Below are 20,470 nucleotides of genomic sequence, written 5' to 3'. Positions count from 1 at the left end.
ATTGGTTAGGGCTTGCATGAGGAGGCTCATATTATGGTTTACATCTACAACTTGCACTTCTAGGTGTGCAAACCTTTATTCAACTAAATCTTGAGGGTTATCATAAACTAATTCATTCACCATGGCTGAGGTTTTATAACTTTCTACTTAAATCAATTTGATCCCATGAAGCTTCATACAAAATACCCAAATAAATTTGTTTCGATACCAATGTGATCAATAAACTACCATAGATATTCCACTATAGAGTTTGTTATAATGGATTTGTGAAAATAAACTAAAATCTATACTAAGTAGGGTTAATTCTTTTGAGATTCTATATTTGTTATTATTGTTTTTGTTATTTATGCATGCAATAGATACTATGGATAAATAGATAAGAATAAGATACAAACACTTATAAACCATAATCAACACAAAGATATGCTCTATGAAACCATTTTGGGATAAAACATAACGAGAAGGTGAGATCGCTTTACTTTCTTTTGCTTGGAATGGAAATGACACAAGTACAAAGGAGAGGAAACCTTTTATGGATTTTCTTGAGACTTATGACTTGTGGGATACTAACGAAAACAAAGCCCCTCTATTATGCTCTCTCTCTATCTGCACTCAACTACTTTTTTCTATTATGGATCAAATTGCATGCAAATACAATGAAATCCCTTTTCCTTTGTCAGACCTTAGAGTTGGGAATGCCTTTAACTGAGGCACATGACATGGGATAAATATCCATTGAACAATTTGTAATGAAGATATCATAGTAAATAATATGAAAGTGGATGTTGGATGAGGGTGCGCTAACACGAGGTGTCAAAAAACTAAGACTTGGGGTTTCCACTGGGCACATGTGAGTAGTTTGGTGGTATAATGAGCATGAGTAATTGAACACCCAAATTGTTTGAGAGATGGGAAAAAAAAACTAAGACAAGTCTATGGGAGGCAATATGAATGCTCCTAGGCATGGGCAAAGACACCCCTAGACAAGGGGTTGAATGAAGGAGGAATATGAGTTGAGGTATGTTGGACAGAAAGGATGGTGTTGTGGTGGAATAAGTGATGGGACGATTATCCAAATAAGCAATTGAGATGGGCCATGAGGTGGCAAAATGTTGGATCGAGCAACCAGAATGTATCTCGACCAAGTAGGGTGGCATGCCATAAGAGTGTCAATCGGGCATAAGTGAGGGAATTTGGGTGGAACAGTGAGGTTGGCCTAACCCAAAGCCCAATCCATGAAGTGATGCAACTTATCATATGGAAGAATGACACTTCACGAGAGGAGGGATGGTTCATATATATAGAGAGGTGTCACATAACGGAATGAACAATCGAGCACAAGCAAATTAAAGTCATTTTTGAAAGCTTGAACAATGTGAAGGGTGAAGTGAGGGTACAAAGGAGCTAGGGAAGGGACTCAAGGCATATGGTTGTGCATACTTGAGCAAATTAAGGAGATAAAAACCATGGCAGGTTGCGAAGGGCGACATGGACTTGATAGGGTGTTAAGGAGCCAATAGGGTGTTGATTTGACTAGTTAGGGTGGTAGTGGGTGAAGGAAGGTTTTGTGGTATGTGCTTTGAATGTTTGGCTATGTATTCTTGCTGACATATCCATTTTCTAGGGGATATATTATAATTGTGTTATATTAATAAAAGAAGAATGAGAGAGGGATATTCCTTTATGAAATTGTGCATGTGTATGATTATATTGATGGTGAACTAATATCTTGCATATAATGTTCATGTCTTTATAAATGGAAGTTTAGTTGAAGTAGAAGAGACAATAGGATTACTTGCACTATATTTAAGGGTTATGATATTTTGGTAAGCAACTAACTTTATATAGATTATATTAGTGAACTTACTATGAAGTGTAGTTTTAGTGGAATAACTCTGTATTCCATGATCCAAAGGTGAAAAATATTAGTTTCACACACTCGATGGATCATAGTGCACCCAAAAGGTGCTCGTAATCATAGGAGTCCTTAGGGGTTGTGACATGTGGTATCTAACCTACCATACATAAAATAAGATAGTGTTGTTCTACACCACATGGAGGTTGTACCAGATCATACCATTCTACATATAGGGATAGGAGATACCAATGTAGCTAGTGAATAGATGTCCCACATGAAGGTAAAAAAAATAAGAAGTCTATAGGTGCTTAGCCTGTTTAAGCCCTTCACAAATTGAATTCTCTTCATTAATGGCTCAACACCAATGGTCTTGTTTCTACACGAAGCGACTAAAGGCTAGGTGCTAAGGTTGGAGCTCCAAAACCGGACTCGTTTATATGTGCCTCTTCTTATTCCACTGCACCCTAGGTCTATTTCTACATGAAATGACCAAGGGTTAGGGCTTAGACTGTAGCTCTTCTGTCTCGGTGCATTGCTTTGTGCTATCCTTATAACCCATTAGGGACTATCTTCTGGGTCAATGTGTCCCATGGGGTCCTTCCAACACTTCCTTTGGCAAATCAGGGGCCTGCAGGGGTGAGATTTCTCTAGCGACCTATCTCGATGCTTACTACTAGATGTATTGATCTTGCACACCTAAAAAAATTTTGGGCGCCAACCAGTAGGATGACATCACATTGACGTCACCTATGATATGTTTGGACCTACAACAGGTCCACATGTTCACCTAGAAGTCCTCAATCCCATATCACGATGCTCCAATTAAATTCCTTTCATAATTAGATACAAGATTGTAGGGTTTCGGGGTTCCAAACTCCCGAGAGTTCTGAAATTAGGTTTCCACTATGGGATCCATCTATTGACAATCCCTAGTCCATCAAATTATATACTTCCTGGTGATTAATTAAATTAACTTATGGGATCCAACCCATTTGGGATTTTTTCCATTAATCCCCACTTTATTCCTTTGGGGTGAATTTGTCAGGCTGAATCGACAAGTGGACTAGCCCCTGACCAATAGTGCTACCAAAACAGTGTAGGTTTGGCTAGATATGCCTTTCATGTCATCCCACTAGGACTTTTGTGGTGTTTTCCATTGTCCCTTCTTATCATCCTTCCAGTCTATGCGTATAGGCTTATGTGGGTTGTGGGATAGCCCTCTAGCCAATAACAACAACATCAGGTGCACATCATCTTGTTGTTCCATCCCTATGCCTACGCCTTCAGAGATTTTCCAAGAAAAAACCTTCGAGTTCTATCTTCGAGCCACATCAGTTTCCTCACAACCAATCGTGTGAGGGGAGAATCTAACCTCACAAATATGAATCCTTCTCACCTAGGGTTCTGATATGTAAAGGGATAAGGTTATCCAACCCTTTCTATAAGGTCAGGTCTTCACTCCTTTGCACTGCAACAAACCCTTTTTCCTTACCATTTTTCTATGGCTCGATTAAGGAACTTCAGCTTCACTTTTTGCAATGTCTTATATAGGGATCTCTGCAATCTCCCTGAAGACAAGATTTACCATTGCACAGACTTCCTGGAGCTAGTATTCTCGACCATGACTCTATTGTAGAGGTCTAATATACCTCTAGATCTTCTTCAATATTTCACCACTCTGCCAATGTCAAATTAAAGCATTCCACAGAGATACCCCTCCTGAGCTTGGATGTTAGCTACATTGAGGGATTTCTAGCCCTTGGGCATTCCCTGCCTATGGGGAGGGAATTCCTCGCATGGTAGCATAGGTTCTCATGCATCTATTACCTATCATGGGGTTGGAGCAAGCTTCCAAGAGGTTCCCACCTTGCCTTCCACATGCCAACAGTTCCAGAGCCCACTGACTTGACCAGTGGCTTCGTGGTGTGATACCAAGCCTTCCCGTGCCTCACCAACAACTTGAAGACAACACTTACAAATATATAACTTGCTTAAAATGCAAGTTGAAGGCCATTTAGGTAAAGATGGAGGACTTTTAGGTAAAGCGGCAAGATTCGACCGACCCCGAGAAAACTCCCTTTAACACTCATACCTTGCTTTCTTGACGACACAACAACTTGTAAGTGAATACATAACTTGCAAGTCATTACCGACTTTGCCCTTGACATAGGCTCTTCCATGTAAATTACATATTAATAAAAGGGTCTTAGAACCAACTTCTTTTCAAGGTTCATTTCAAGCTCTCATGGCTTTAACTATGGCTTGTAACATATCATGGAGTTATTTTACTTTTGTTAATGTATTATTCGTAGCACAATCAAGTATTTCATTCAGATTTAGGTTAAGCTCAATTCTATAACTTAAACACTATTATCATGTGGTTTATTGCACCTCTTATACATCGATTACACTATGTTTTCCATCAATAAGTTATAATGCTCATTTTGTTTCCAGATTCAAGCAGACACACACACACACACATACATGCATATATATATATATATATATATATATATATATATATATATATATATATATATATATATATATATATATATATATATATATATATATATATATATATATATATATATAGATATAGATAGATAGATATATAGATATATATATATATATATATATATCATTCAACACACATATTAGGGGAATATCCCCACAAAGATGCACCACACATGCGAGCATGATCAACACGGTTCCAGTCGTGAACCCATAACTGTTAACAACACAATGCAACATTATTAATTAAAAGTAAACACGCATACACAAATACTTATCTTCAAGTTTGAAGGGAAACTGAGTCTGGGACAAGAACTATCCACCCAACCATAGACAAGTACAACCATGTTTACTTGCAACTGTCACCCTTGAGCTAGATTCTAGAGTGTGTGTGGGTAATTCTTGCTTATGGGATTACACACCAGTTGCCAATTGAAACAAGGACTCCAAAGGACCTTCTTTCTCAATCCCACTGACTAATTTCTCCTTTCTTCATCATCATAGGGAATAGAGGTGCCCCATCTCCGCCCAAGTGCACACAAAATGGTTCACCCACCTTGAGGGAGTCAAAAATCCATTATACAACCAGGGAAATATACAAAATTCCTTGAACAAGTCTCCCTCTGCTTCTGCTTCTTGATGGCATCTTCCCAAGCTGTTATAGAGCTCCAGAGTATGATATCTTAACCCACAGCCTTGAGGGGACCCAAGCTGTTATAGGGCTCCAAATATTCCATCCCAACCCATAGCCTCTAGGGATGCAAGCTATTACAGGGCTCGAGACACCTCTGTCTCAACCCACAACATCCAAGGACCAAAGATGTTACAGGGCTCTACAGATACTATATCAACCCATAGCCTCCAGGGACCACAAGTTGTTATAGGGCTCCAGATATTAGCACTCAACCCACAACCTTCAAGGACAGAGAATCGATCCCCCTCACTACTCTTCTCTTCAGTTCTTCCTGCTAAAAGCTTATGCTTGAGAGCTGATTCCAATTCCATTCTCAATATGCCTCCAACAAAGGTCTTTGTTCCCTTGTTGTGAGGAGTTCAAATATGTGTCTCCCAAGGTAAAAGTTTCTTTTGTTCAAAAGAGTATGTCTTCTTGTTCAAATGATTTCTCCCTGTGAATGCAGAACTCCTCTCGATTTGAACGCACTTTTCTATTCGAATGCCTCCTTTAAGTTCTCCCCCTTCAACCATTCGAATCCCCTTTTATTTTTTCACTTACTGCCTGAACTGCATTTTCTATCCACATTTACTCCTATGTCCTTGTTGTTTGTAGCCCTCCATAAATTTAAGTCCTCTTTACTTGCTGTGTTTTTGCAAGAAAGCATGGGTCTGAGTATGTTTCCTCAACCCATTTAATTTTAAGAACTAGTTCACTAAATTCATGCACCAACCAACCCTTCATGGTTGTCCTACAAATTCAGGTTTCTTCATTTCTCAAGGAACCATAACATTCAAACAAAACATCCTCCTCCCTCAGCTCTGGAATATGTGTCCCTTTGACTCAATCCCCTTTTTCTTTGATTTCAAGATTACGTAAAATTTACATCTTATTTACAATATGGTTCATACAAGAAACTTGAGTGGGGATATCATAGTCCCCTCCCTCTTGAGGGAACGCTGCCCTCGATGTTCATTTACACATATATAATGCTAGAATGAAAGTATGACACATAATGTTTCATGGAGCTTTATACACACAACTCTATACAATATTTAAAATTATACACACTTATTTTAACCATCAAACAAGAAAGGATAAGTAACTTTTATGGCATCAACCATCTCCCATATGGCTTCCTCTAGCCCAAAGTGCTTCCACTAAACCTTGAATTGCTTTATGGCTTGATTCTGTAGTATGAGACTCCTCCAATATAGAATGCACATTGGTTCTAGTTGGAACTCCCTCTTGTTCCACTTATAGAAAAAACTGATAAATCACATGATTAGAATCTTGCACATATATTTGAATAAAAGAAACATGGAAAACATCGTGAACTCTAACTAATGGAGGTAAATCCATCCTATATTGTACTAGTCCAATCCTCTCAAGAATTTCAAATGGACCACAATACAGTGGTTCCAACTTAGCACATGTCCCCATCCTTAAGGAAATTTTCTTGGGTTTAATCATTAGGTAAACATGCTCCCCCACTTGGAACTCTTCTTATGTTTTTGAGTAAACTATTATGTCATCAACAAACACAAAGATGAACTTGTCTAAGTAAGGACATAAGACTCCATTCATCAGGCATATGAATGTGGCAGAGGCATTAGTAAGCCGAAAGTTTTCCATTACGAATTCATAGTGTCCTTATCTTGTTCTAAAAGCAGTTTTATGAATGATTTCCTCCTTGATTCTTACTTGATGGTATCCTGACCTTAATTCAAGTTTGTAGAAAAAAAAAATTCCCCTTAATTGGTCAAAGAGATCATCGATCCTTGGTAATGGGTACCTGTTCTTGATGGTTACCTTATTGAATTGTCTGTAATCAATGCATAATCTAAAGGTTCTATTTTTATTCTTTGCAAATAATACTAGTTCTCCTCAATGAGACACACTTGGCCTTATGTAGCCTTTGTCAATAACTTCATTTAGCTATAATTTTAGCTCAGCCAACTCTGGGGTGCTCATCCTATATGGAAGCTTAGATAGCAATGCTGATCTAGGTACGTTGACGGTGTTGGACCCACCAACATGTAAGGGGATCTCCCCGGTAAGAAGTCCCAATTAGACCTCAGACAGTTTGGCGTAGGAGTCCCAACAGTGGGTCATACGGTAATGCCTCGATTGTGATTTCGCACAGAGGCAAGTAAGATGTCCCTGTTGGTAGCAAGGTGTGATGGCTGTAGTAAGTCAAGGAAGGTGCATGAGAGGTTCTAACACACTGAGGGTGAGGTGAGTGCACCCCTTGGAAACCTGTGATAGTACGAGGCTTGGAAGGGAACACATGAGTGAAGATGCATCATAAGATCGAAAGAAAGTAAGCATGCAATGCAGAGTTATAGTGGATTACAACAAGAAGTCTCTCAATCTCTCATCCATTATACATTCTCGCTGCCATCCTCAATTCTGAATTTCTAATTCATCCTCAATTCCATCATTTAAATCCCCTCTCATCTCTAATCTTTGTTTTCATTTAAATAGAGAGATCAGAGAGAAGTTATAATAGAGATAACTACAACATGATTTCTATTACAAAATTGGATTTTTTTCAACCAATTGATAAAAAAGAAGATATATTTCCATCCAGCTTTCAACAAGAGCAAGGCGAATTTGGCTTTGCAGCTGAGATTTGGGAAACGGCCACACAGCAAATCTGAGAAAATCGTGCTCAAAGAACCCTGCGTTTCTCTCAGTACAAGCCGAATTTGGGCAAACCGTTTTTTGTTAAAGCTAATTGGGTCCGTTCTGGACAAAACCCATGTTCCCGATTTTCCAGATTCTACTTCATTTGTTCAGAATCTCAACCGTAAAACCGTCACTTCTTATTCCAGCGAATTTCTGAGTTGGCACTTTTAATGATCAAATCTTCAATCTGGAAATTATCTTGGAGGCTAAAAATGGTGAATAATGTTACAACTGATTTATTAAAACTATCATTGATAAAATCATGCATAATCATCAATTTATTAGAAATAAAGGAGAATAATTAATATTCATTCATAGAAGCATAAATCATCATAAAATGGATTTATATAATAAATTATAATAAATGACATGATGAAGAATAGTAGAAATGGGTAGAATAAGTGTTCAAAAGTGATAATAATAATGGCATATTAACAGCCCAACATACCCCCACACTCAATATGTTGCATGTCCTCATGCAACAAAAACTGAATATATTGCATGTCCTCATGCAAACCAAAGACAAAAACCCATGTGTTAACCAAGCAATAAAAAATATGTTCATCTCAGCTCATGAAATGGATAGAACAAATGAATTCTTCCTTAATTAATGAATATTCACTTTTAGTAATCTTGATGAAGACATAACAATTTTTACATTGACATTCAACTATATGTATATATGAAGTTGCAACAAAATATGATATAAGTAACAACAAACTTCATTAACCATTTTCTCAAAAACTACAAATCAGCTTTTGTTGAAATTTGGCAAGTAAATTTATAATATATGAATTCTTTATGATCCAAAAAATCAGACTGTTTTGATGCACGGATCATGAGATATAAACAAAATGGTTGTAGGTGAGAGTGCATGATTTCTGAAATTTTATGAACCAATTTATCTTGAAATTTTCTAGGTATGTGTATTTTAATAGTATGTCTGTGTTTCCTAGAGATCACATGAATTGAGTTCATAGTTTTTAAAAATATTATGGAAATCAATTTCTACACTGAAATTGTATGCCTTAAATGAGAAAGAAAATAGAAAACATCCATCATGCGTAGCAATTCCTCCCCCTCTCTGAAAAATTAGCATGCCCTCATGCGATGCTAGAAAACAAATAGAGCTGGTTGCTACTAGCTGTTGAATTCTATGCTTGGTGTAAAACAACATGGAAGAAGGGAGGTGTTGAGAAGGAATAAGAATAGCAATGGATGATAAAGAATATGAATAACATGGTTATAAGAAAGAAATGAATGAAAGCAACACTCCCCCAAACTGAAAGAGGATATGTCGTTGAAAAATGGGAAGTGGTACAGATGTGGAGCGAAGGATGATAAATAATGCTCAAAATGGATTTTTATGAAATTCTCCTAAATTCGTAATAAATCAGAAAATTATGCGATTTTACCTCAAGTTTTACCTCCAAAAATGTGGAATGACATATATGGACTGGCATTTGTTGAAGCTGATGTAGGCAGAGTTGGTGCTGAAAGTGATACAAAAGGTGGAATCCAGGTAAGCACATCATGTCTGAAGAATTTTTCATGTTCTCGAGCCTCTTCTGTTAAGTGCAATAGTGTGGTCATGCTATGAATAGAATTCTGCACATACTTGTTATTTTCCTGCAAACAAAGCACTATTTGGCATACAATGTTCTTGAATCCATAGTGTTAGTTTTGAATAGCAACAGATAAGATGCATGCAAAAATTTCAATCAGAAAAAATTTTGTATACATGCAATACTGATATTGTGTCAAATCAACAAGTTATCGCAGAGTGCAGTAATCATGTCACATGCAATCCCATAATGCATACATTCCCCTCTCCAATTGAAAAAGGGATTTCATGACCATAAAGCCTATTAAAGGTGTTATGCTGATGGCAAGGCAAGGGAATGAACAATACAACAGTAGAGTACACATATCAATGATAGGACGACGAGAGTTATGGTTATAATGAGAACAGAGTGTGTAAAGATAGTTATGAATAAGAGATATGATGCTTTGAATTGATGATAAGTGATGAAAAAGAGAAAAAGAACAACAATATGCCAATAAGATGCTTTACTGATAGTATGCTAGCTGAAAATTGTGCGATTGATCATAAAGCAATTGCTCATGCATAAAGGTTCAAAACAGGGAAAAAGTTAAAGAAATAACTTCTCTGATAAAAAGAAAAAAATAAGAAAAGGGTATTATAATAATAATTGACGATAAGATATAACTTCAATACCATAAGCAGAGCTGCTGCTGCCAGCAGGCGTCCATAGCCTCGACAGGGTTGCTTTTGAACCCATATGAGCCAAGATCCTCAATTTATAAATGGAGAGTCACAGTGCTGTTCTACAGAAGAGATCAGTGTGCTGGCGTGGTAACCAGATAATCACACTGCCATTCACTGGGATGTAGCAAAAGTGATCAGGCCGGCTCGTGATGAGACCTCATGTTCCAAGGATAATTTGGCTATCCAATGGATCATAACCCTGGTGTGGTGGCCATAATGGGAATGTCACTTTCTTACAACCTTATGAACATGGTAGGCTGGCTCATAATGAGACACCCTATCATCTATCCGCGAACAAAATTTTGTTGTTATTACACATTTTTATGATAAAAAGAGGGAGGTTCAGTACTCCTTAAGAGCAGGGATGGTGGAAAGTTGAACATGCCAATAGAAGAAAAGAAAAGAAAAATATATACCCATAATCTCATTTATTACAGATAGAGAAGATTATAACCAGGAAGGGTGGAACCAGCATGATATTAAGATGATCAATCAGTATCATTGTACAGCAGAAAACAATGTAGTAAAGTAGTATATAAATAATTGTGTCCCTTTTGAAAAAAATCTATCATCAAGGAGCTGTCCTGTTAAAGATCATAACGTGAATGATATTAACTCGCTTCAAAAGAATCCATAATTATTGTCCTCATAAAAATAGTGTACTTCATGCCATAAAATGGAATCAGTTCAAGTGTGGTTGAGATGAATTAGGAATAATCCCACAAGAGGAAGGAAGGGTTGCTCTCGAAAATAATCCCAAAGTGTTGCTCTTTTGAATGAACAACAAAAACACTCAAAAAGAAAGTGGTGTTCTGTGTAGGGAATAACAAAGAAAATGCATGTGAAAAAGTGTTGTTCCTTAAGAGGAACAAAAAAAAATGCGAAAATGTTGTTCCTTTGAAAAGGAACAACAAAAATGTGAAAGTGTTGTTCCTTCGGAAAGGAACAGCAAAAATGTGAAACTGCAAAAGTGTTGTTCCATTCGGAAAGGAACAACGAAAAGTAAAAGTGCAGAAGTGTTGTTCCATTCAGAAAGGAACAACAAAATGTGAAAGTGTAGAAGTGTTGTTCCATTCGAAAATGAACAACAAAAAGTGAAAGTGCAGAAGTGTTGTTTCATTCGGAAAGGAACAGCAAAACGTGAAAGTGTAGAAGTGCTATTCCATTCGGAAAGGAACAGCAAAACATGAAAGTGCAGAAGTGTTGTTCCATTCGGAAAGGAACAACAAAAAGTGAAAAAGGAACAGCAAAATGAGTTGTGGAAAAGGAACGACAAAATGAATCGTGAAAAAGGAACAGCAAAATGAATTGCTGACCAAAAAAGTGGTGTTCCTTTGGAAAAGGAATAGTAAAACGAAATTGTTGTCCCTTTGAAAAAGGAACAACAGAAACGAAAAAAGTGCACACAAACGTTGTCCCTTCAGAAAAGGCACAACAAAATGCACAAGCATGAAATGCAAGTACGCAAAGAATGAATTAGTTGTTCACTGTATTGATGCTGAGGATGGGTCACAGTTTGAATGAAGCAACACCTGAAACACAAAATATAAGAAATATCAAAAAAGAAACAACGTTTTATTTAAAAAGAATATGTAAATAACTAAATTAAGTTAAAACTGCTATGATGTTATGTAAAAAAAAAATGATCTCTTTGAAAAATGTTTTGGCAGAAGTGATAAGACATGAATCTTCAAATTGAAATCAATTTTTCATTTCTTCTATTATGAATCCGTTGGGTAATGAATTGGATGAAATTCCTTTGTTTCATAATATTTCTTTCAAAAATCACTCGTCCATAAATTGACCTTCTTTATTTTCCCAGGACCTGCAAAAAACAAGTGTCTACCTGCAATAAAACATTAAATCATGGCGAAAGAGAGGTGATCGGGCTTCCCTAATCCAAGAATTATTCATGAAATAACAAGTAGTTACCATGTATAACAAATCCATTCAGAAAATAACAAAGTAAAATTTATTTATCACTTGCGGGAGAGCAGTGGCCAATCATGCTAACCTGCAGTGTTTTAATCACAACTTTTTTTTTTTCGTCGAAATTGAGTGATTCCAAAGCAAAATGAGAGCTAATTCAAAGGGTTATCTTTTGTAGCAATAGGTTTTAAAAATTCAATGCTATGATATGTCAAATTTGTTTAGAACAACCTGCATAATAGAGTCATTTTCGATTACCCAATCTAGACCAACGATTGATATTTCAAGCATAGATTCTTCGTTTGATGTTGGACTCAAATGATTCAAATTGGAAATGAAAGTAGACTCATTTATCTATCTCCAATAGAAACAGGTTTTGAATAAAATAAGAATTGATAGGTCAAATACTGTAAGGAACAGCCAAAAAGACATAGTTTTAAGGGTGCTGATTTACGATAGATAGTCAGTATTTTGACCATAACTTCCCCATACGATATCAAAAATGAGTGATTACAATTGCATTGTAAACTAGATTCATAGGGGAATCTACCATAGTAACATGTTTTAAAAATTCAAACATTTATGCCTCCAAAAACGGATTGTCCCAACTCTGTTCCTGAGCTGCTCACTAGACACCCTGTCAATGTTTTGTTTCTAACTTTTTCGTTTCAAATCCAAATTGAGTAGTTCAAATTGGGTTAGAAAGTAGAAATCAAGGGAAACCTAGGGTAGAAATAGGTTTTAAAAATATTCACTTTTTTTCCCTCAAAACATGACTGTCCTGACTGTTTTTCCAGAAATCTCATCAAGCCCGAAAGCCAAAAAAATGATATTCAACCATTTTTTCATATTGATGATAAAAATGAATATAAGTGTTTGTATAACTATTATTTCCATTATAAGTCATCTACATACACAAATGAATTAAAAACTTGTCACCGATGTTGATTTCCATAGCATGTTGCAACAAAAAACAACTAGCTTTACAAAAATAAAAATAAAAGGGATGTGTTTGTTTTATTTATTTATTTATTTTATTTTCTCCACTATCCTACTCTTCTTTGAGAATCGAATATGTTTATGTATAAAAGTATTTCTAGTGGAACCATTTTAGAACAAAGGCTTTACGTATGCACATATCCAAATTTGAAAAATGCATGTTGATAAAAATTAGGGTATGAGAAGTCAACTTCCCTTGAAAAGATGGTATCAAAAATTGTTGAAGTATGGAATGATGATGCAAACACGTGATGGAGTGAAACCAATCTTCAATATATCCATTACTTCCTTGATTTCCCATCATACCTGAAGTTCTTGAGCTTTTAAAATGGTTTGTTGGTGCAACCTACAAGAAACCTCATTTTCTTCCATAGCTTCTACAATTTTTGAATTTGAAACATTCTGAATCTCATTGTAAGTTTTCTCTAATGGCACATGTGAGATAGAATGGGTGGGAAGGTTGGGTAAATTTGGCAGTCCAACACTGTAAGCATGTTGTACTGGTTTATTGTGGTGAGGGTGTGGAATTAGTTGAGCAGGAAATTCAAAAGTAGAAATGTTGGGCAGTTTCTTACCATAACAGAAGATGTTCTTCATGTGTTCCTTCGAAGCTCCTTCTTCCAATGTTCCTGTCAATTAGTTAGTGAAATGGGTGGTGCTTACATCACCACTTGAGTGAAATCATGTGATTTATTTTTCAAAATTTCTATTTTTTCCCTAGTCATTCACACAAAAATTCAAACATCTATTTCTACCCAACAAAAATTAACAAATCTGTCGGAAACCAGGTGGGGGAGCAGGGCTATTACATGCTCCGTACGCAGGTTCTTACCTTCTGTTTTTAATACCCAATTCTCTCCAAGTAGGCACTCATTAGATTCACACTACTCTTTAGAAATGGCTACACTCTCCCCAGCAACGACTCCAAAATGTGGAGCGATAAAAGTTGTCTTTTCAACTCCTAATTACCTTCACATTAATTATCAACCCAGGGATGACTTTTTATTTCAAGAGTGTACTCAGTCTGAGGCGGCTATTTACTCAAGAGTAATGTTTTGTAGTATAGTGCTTAAAATGCAAAAGTAAATGAAAGCTGGAAACAAAATCTAATTGGAATAGCAAGAAACTAAAACGTTCTAAACTAAATCATTTACTCAAACAACCATCAATTGAGGATACAGTAGCAATAACTCATTCCTCTGGATATTGATGCAAATGAAATCAAACCGGAACAAGACAATCAATCTAGGAATGAGGAAGCAATAACCAATGTTCTCTACAGTTGACAATCCTGCTTTAAAGCAATCAAAAGGAAATCGAAATTGAACTAAAGCTACTATTGAAAGTAAACTAGGAAAACTCTTTAAAAGAAAACTATTGCAATTAATCAACAGAAATGAACAACAAAGTAAATGGGTAGCAAACTGTAATTAAAGGAATCTGAAGAGCAAACTCTAATTAATGGAAATCAACAACAAAATACCTTGAAGCCTAAATCATTCATTCGGAAAAATAAGCAATGTATCAGTCAAGGGTTCGATAGCAATAACCCATCCCTTTGGAAACTGATGGAAAGGAAATTAGAGCATGGACCACGGGTCTGGGAGTTAGGCAGTAAATGCCAAGGCTCACTATAGCCACAGATCATCTCTCACACCAAAATAAAGATAATGCGAATAACAGGAAATGGAACAGCAGATTAAATATGAATGTACAACAATCCAAATCAAGCACGCAACACATTTATCATTAAAAGGGATAGTAATCCGAGCTTCAATACAATATGCATGAATCACAGCTATAAAGTAACAGCAAGTGTAACGGAACAACAATCCCGAATAAAAAATAGTCACAATTTAAGAATACATCATACAACTGTACCGATTTAGGAACATACAGCATGGTTCATTTGTAATCGAATGTCAATCTGTAAGGAACAGCAATGTTATATCAATTATCAAAAGGAACAGCAATGCGATACAAAGTTAAAATGATAACATAGTATTCCTGTTGCAGATAACGATAGTATCCAATCAAGTATATCTAATAGCGTTGATATGTAAAACAGTAAAGTGCGTCAGATTACTGAACATAGTAAAAGAAAGAGATCAAACCACACATGAAGCATAAAGATATAATATAGCAGCAGCGTACTCCACTAGAGGCTGGGCCCTTAGCTGCCAGCGGATGTTGCTGGGTTACTTGAGGATCAAAGATGGGATGGCAACTAGATTTATATTAAAATATCAAAGCAGAGTTACAGTGGATTACAAAAAGAAGTCTCTCAATCTCTCATTCATTATCCATTCTCTCTGCCATCATCAATTCTGAATCTCTAATTCATCCTCAATTCCATCATTCAAATCCCCTCTCATCTCTGATCTCTGTTTTCATTTAAACAGAGAGAGATCAGAGAGCAGTTACAATAGAGATAACTACAACATGATTTCTATTACAAAATTGGATTGTTTCCAACCAATTGATAAAAAAGAAGATATATTTCCATCCAGCTTTCAACAAGAGCAAGGCGAATTTGGCTTTGCAGCTGAGATTTGGGAAACGGCCACACAGCAAATCTGAGAAAATTGTTCTCAAAGAACCCTGCGTTTCTCTCAGTACAAGTCGAATTTGGGCAAACCATTTTTCGGGAAAGTTAATTGGGTCCGTTCTGGACAAAACCCATGTTCCGGATTTTCCAGATTATGATTCATTTGCTCAGAATCTCAACCGCAAAACTGTCACTTCTTATTCCAGCGAATTTATGAGTTGGCACTTTTAATGATCAAATCTTCAATCTAGAAATTATCTTGGAGGCTAAAAATGGTGAATAATGTTACAACTGATTTATTAAAACTATCATTGATAAAGTCATGCATAATCATCAATTTATTAGAAATAAAGGAGAATAAATAATATTCATTCATAGAAGCATAAATCATCATAAAATGGATTTATATAATAAATTATAATAAATGACATGATGAAGAATAGTAGAAATCAGTGGAATAAGTGTTCAAAAGTGATAATAATAATGGCATATTAACGGCCCAACAACATGCTGGTGATGGTGAAGCTGGTGAGCTAATGCCAAGCTTGGTCATCGATAATGGCGTGCATATGCTCTATGGTGACATCATTCTGAAGAAAAATCTTGCCTTCGTTGCATCTGGGTGCATTGGTATGGCTCCTCCATCCAACTCGTCTGCTAGCATGCACATGGTCTTCTTAGGTGCGGCCGAACAAGAAACACACTGATGTATAATGTCTATGATGATCGTCTAGTTTGTGTTGGTGGTCATGCACATCAATTGTCAACTGCATGTTCAAGTCTAGTCAGACTTGCTTCTTGTATTTGCCTCATGGAGTGTGCCAAATGGGTTAGATCGCATGCATGCACACAATGACATGCATGTTGCTGAATTCCCTTGCATGTGATCAACAACACCACTCACCATGTCTGCTCTGTGCTAGCTGTCAGGATGGATCTATAACTTGTATAGGTGCAATTTCATCCCTCTATGCATGTTGTGGCCCTTGTTGTACCTATTCTTGCTGCAACCCATTCTCTCATCTGTGCAACTCATGTTCTTCCTTGAGTTGCTGCTTCATCACCTGCAACTCCCTCTCCATTCTTTTCTATGGTCTCACGCGATCATCTTGTCATGCCATCACCTCATAGCCTCAATCTCCAAAGTTGCATTCATCACAAGTGGATATGCTCGAGCTTGCAACTTTGTTCCGCCTCTGTGTTGTCAACGACCTTCCTCTTTCTTTCACCGCATGCGGGTGTGCTACCTTCTGCCGCTATTGATGGTGTCACTCATTGTGATGCTGATCACTATGACGTTGTTGCCATCTTACCTTGATGTGCTTGTCTACAAAAGACTTGATGTCCTCATAGGTAGGCAAGCTTGTAGACACTTGCTTGGCTGTAACCCACGTTGTGCTCTCAACGATGTCCTTTGACTCTGCTCTCTTGAAGGCCATTTTACTTTTGCTGCTAAGAGGTAGATGAACACCTGCAATACCTAGAAACATGGAAACACTCATGGAAATAAATTTGTCAGTTGAAAACCAAAATGAACTTGAAAAATGACTTGCAACATACCTATGTGACTAATCATGAGGGTTGCACAATTTCCGCCAAGAGGCCAGGAGACTGACTGCCAAAACTGTGCAAGGCATAGTTGGGTTGTCAGGAGGCTGATTGGCTACTAGAACTATGCAATGTATAGTCCAGCTTGACTTGCTGAGGATTGAAACTATCCATGTGCAATCTCAGTTAGCAGTGACATGCAACCAGCAAATTGTATTGCACAGTTTTTGGGGCCAGCAGGACACTGCCTCAAAGAATTGTGAAATGTAAGCCTGGAGGTCAGTTCCTGGCTATACTTGCACAATTTCTAGAGGGAAGGCAGAGCCCTCACTTCTGGAAATGAGCAGGGCTAGCCAGGCAGGGCATGGTCTGGGTCAAGGCAACCAAGTCTGGCTGATGGGCAACTAAAAACATGAGAAGTCTAAATGCATGGTGAGATGAGTGCAAACGAGAGTGAGTGATCATTCATGCAAGAAACAAGTGCAGGATTCTAAAAATGGGAAAGCATGCATGTGTGTGAAGCGTTTCGCTGCAATAGTGACTGTTCGTGCAAAACAGTCTCATGCATGCGACAGTAGTGAGATGTAAACAAAAACTGAAACAGTGCTAGTACAAGAAGTATGTATCAAAATGACAACAAGCACTCACTGAAATCAAGTAGAAAAAATTCATACGAAGTGAAACACAAAAAGTTCTAGAAACGCGGCGCAAGACATGAAAAGCGGGTTTACCCCAAAATAGCTGAGCTGAATGTGCCGACGACTCCTAGATGCAATGTGGGATGTTAGAGCTGCAAAATTGATGTGAGGAATGAGATATGCAATGTTCGATTGATGAGTTTTGATAAAATCGAGGTTGTGACGCGTATGCCACAAATCCAGGGAAAGCGACACTTGGTGGGAGGTTTCTGAAATGATCTTTGCACATAACCTCCAGCTACTAAAATTAGATTCCCGAAAAAAGGGATTATTTTGCATGTTGCCTTGGGAGGAGCAGCCCATGCATGCAAAACAATTTTGCTTGGTCACGGAGTGAACTGGTCAACTCAACTGCACATGCAACAGTTTGCTTAGCTGGTAGGAAAAAAATTCACATATCTGGGAGGGATCTGGGGTGGCCGCTGAGAAGGATTGTACAATTTTTGGGCAGAGCAAATGATTGTTGCCCACGATTACACAATTTTTGAGCTGAGCAGTCCTACTGAGAGGAATTGCGCAATTTTTCCAGTGAACAATAATAGGTAGATTTGCGCAATTCTGGAGCCGAGCAGGTTGCCTGTTAGAATTTCACAATTTCTGGAGGGAAGGATGGTTCCCCTCCAGAATTACACAATTTCTTAAGGGAGATGCTTAGCCTATAGTTGGACCAAGTCTGGTGAAACACCCTGTGAGGGCGATGTAACAAGCTTTGATGGACAGGTTGTCATTCTGTAATAAAACCACTGAAGCTTGTGTACTTGACAAGACAAGACAGGAGTCTGTGAAAGATTGGCAGGGAGGCTCCCACACAAAGCTAAGGAAAAATTTTGGAGGGTGGTTGTAGCCGCTACAACACTTGGCGACACACTGGTAGAAATCCAACTCTTTGAATGGACCTTTTTCATGTAAAGCAAGTCTAACACCTTAGGAAGTATTGTTCAGTTCTCGATTCATCTTGGTTTCCACACTGCTTGATTGTAAGATGTAGCATCTGCCAAGCCCTTGGTTGGTCGACACACATTCTGTTAGGCCCCGATACTACTAGTGTAACCCCTTATTGTTATTAGTACAACCCACTTATTATATTGATGTACCCATGTAGTGCCCATATTATTACTATTTTGCCACATAGATGTTGGAAATAATACTGAGAGGGGGGGTGAATCAGTATTATCTAGCAATTTAATAAATCTTCCTTATTTGATCTTTGAATTATTTTTGCATGTCAGTACCATAAAATAATGAGCATGAACAAAGAAAACAGATAGTCACACCAAAGAACACAAGATGTAAGGTGGAAACCCAATGTGGGTGAAAACCACCTGCTGCAATATGTCTCTATCTTCTTTCAAATTAGAAACTTCTTTTACAATGATTTTGTACTGGTGCAGTCCTTTACCAGTACGCAGGCTGCAACCTGCAGAGAGCTACAACTCTCTCTCTCTCTCGTTTTCCAGTCTACTCCTGGAAGGGAGCTACAACCCCCTACTTCTTTTCATAAAGCATCAGATGATCAACAAGTACATAACAGTTACAGTCCACTACAGATATCAGATCAGCAATAACAGAACTAACCCAGAACACTTTATCAACAGAGAAATTTAATCAACAGAACATCTTAAGACAGAGACGCAGTTTTTCCTTCTGTGGCCTGCGACCAGACGCAGTTAACCTTCTGCTACCCTGCGTCCACACGCAGATATCCTTCTGCTGTGCTGCGTGCCCACGCACTGTTCCTTTAACTACTCAGCGTTCTGTTGCTTCAGGGACGCATCCAGAAACACTATCGCGCCGCGTCTTTTTGCTACAGGGACGCACCCAAAAACACTATCGCGCCGCGTCCTTTTGCTTCAGAGACGCACCTGAACCTTGATCGCTCTGCGTCCCCACGCAGATCTCTAGTCACTCAGCGGCGTCCCAGACGCACCTGAACTTCGTCTGCCCTGCGTCCCCACGCAGATCTCCAGATTCTGCACTGCGTCCCGGCGCGATTTCCTTTCACTGTACCTGCGTCCCTTCGGGTATGAATGATTTCAAGACTTTAAGTGTAACCCAAACAGTCAGATCTACAGATCTGATCTTGCGCCAAAGAGATCTCAGTCCTTCAGTAGATTCGCCTTTTAGATCTAGACCAGATCTCACCCAATAAGATATTCAACCAAAGACATACAAAATCCAAATGATCTCCTTTGCTTTATATAGGCAAGCTCCTCCTCAAAACATGGAACAATACCACGAGCCGACACCATAATAACACAATACCGTCGGCTAGATACCAAGAGTAAAACACAAGAAACCCCCACGTGAGCTTTTCTCTGCCTTGAAATGTGTGCACTGGGTGGACGCACCTCCTGAATGGCTGGCCTGCGACTCTGGACGCGGTCCCTGCATGGTGTACCTGCGGGTACGCACCTTATGAACTGATATCCTGCGTCTTTCTTAATTTTTCATAAATTGAGAGCCTTGTCATGGGAGTTGCCATCAAGTACAACATCTGTAACATATAGCCATACCAGAAATCATAATGCCAACAATCTCCCCCTTTGGACTTGATGGCAACCTTACAAACTTCAGCTTCATTCTCCCCCTTTGACATCAAGGGCAAAGGGGTATGCTCCCCCTGAACCAGATCTGTAACAAAGAACCATAATCCTCCATGAAAGAGATAGAGACATATTGCAGCTATTTCCAAGATCTCCTTCTGACCATCCTCCATAATGCC

The sequence above is a fragment of the Pinus tabuliformis genome, chromosome 3_1, assembly GCF_031772625.1.
Source record: "Pinus tabuliformis cultivar Carrire ecotype Pingquan chromosome 3_1, CPIR1, whole genome shotgun sequence".
Lineage (NCBI taxonomy): Eukaryota > Viridiplantae > Streptophyta > Pinopsida > Pinales > Pinaceae > Pinus > Pinus tabuliformis.
Note: the sequence above shows the minus strand (reverse complement) of the source record.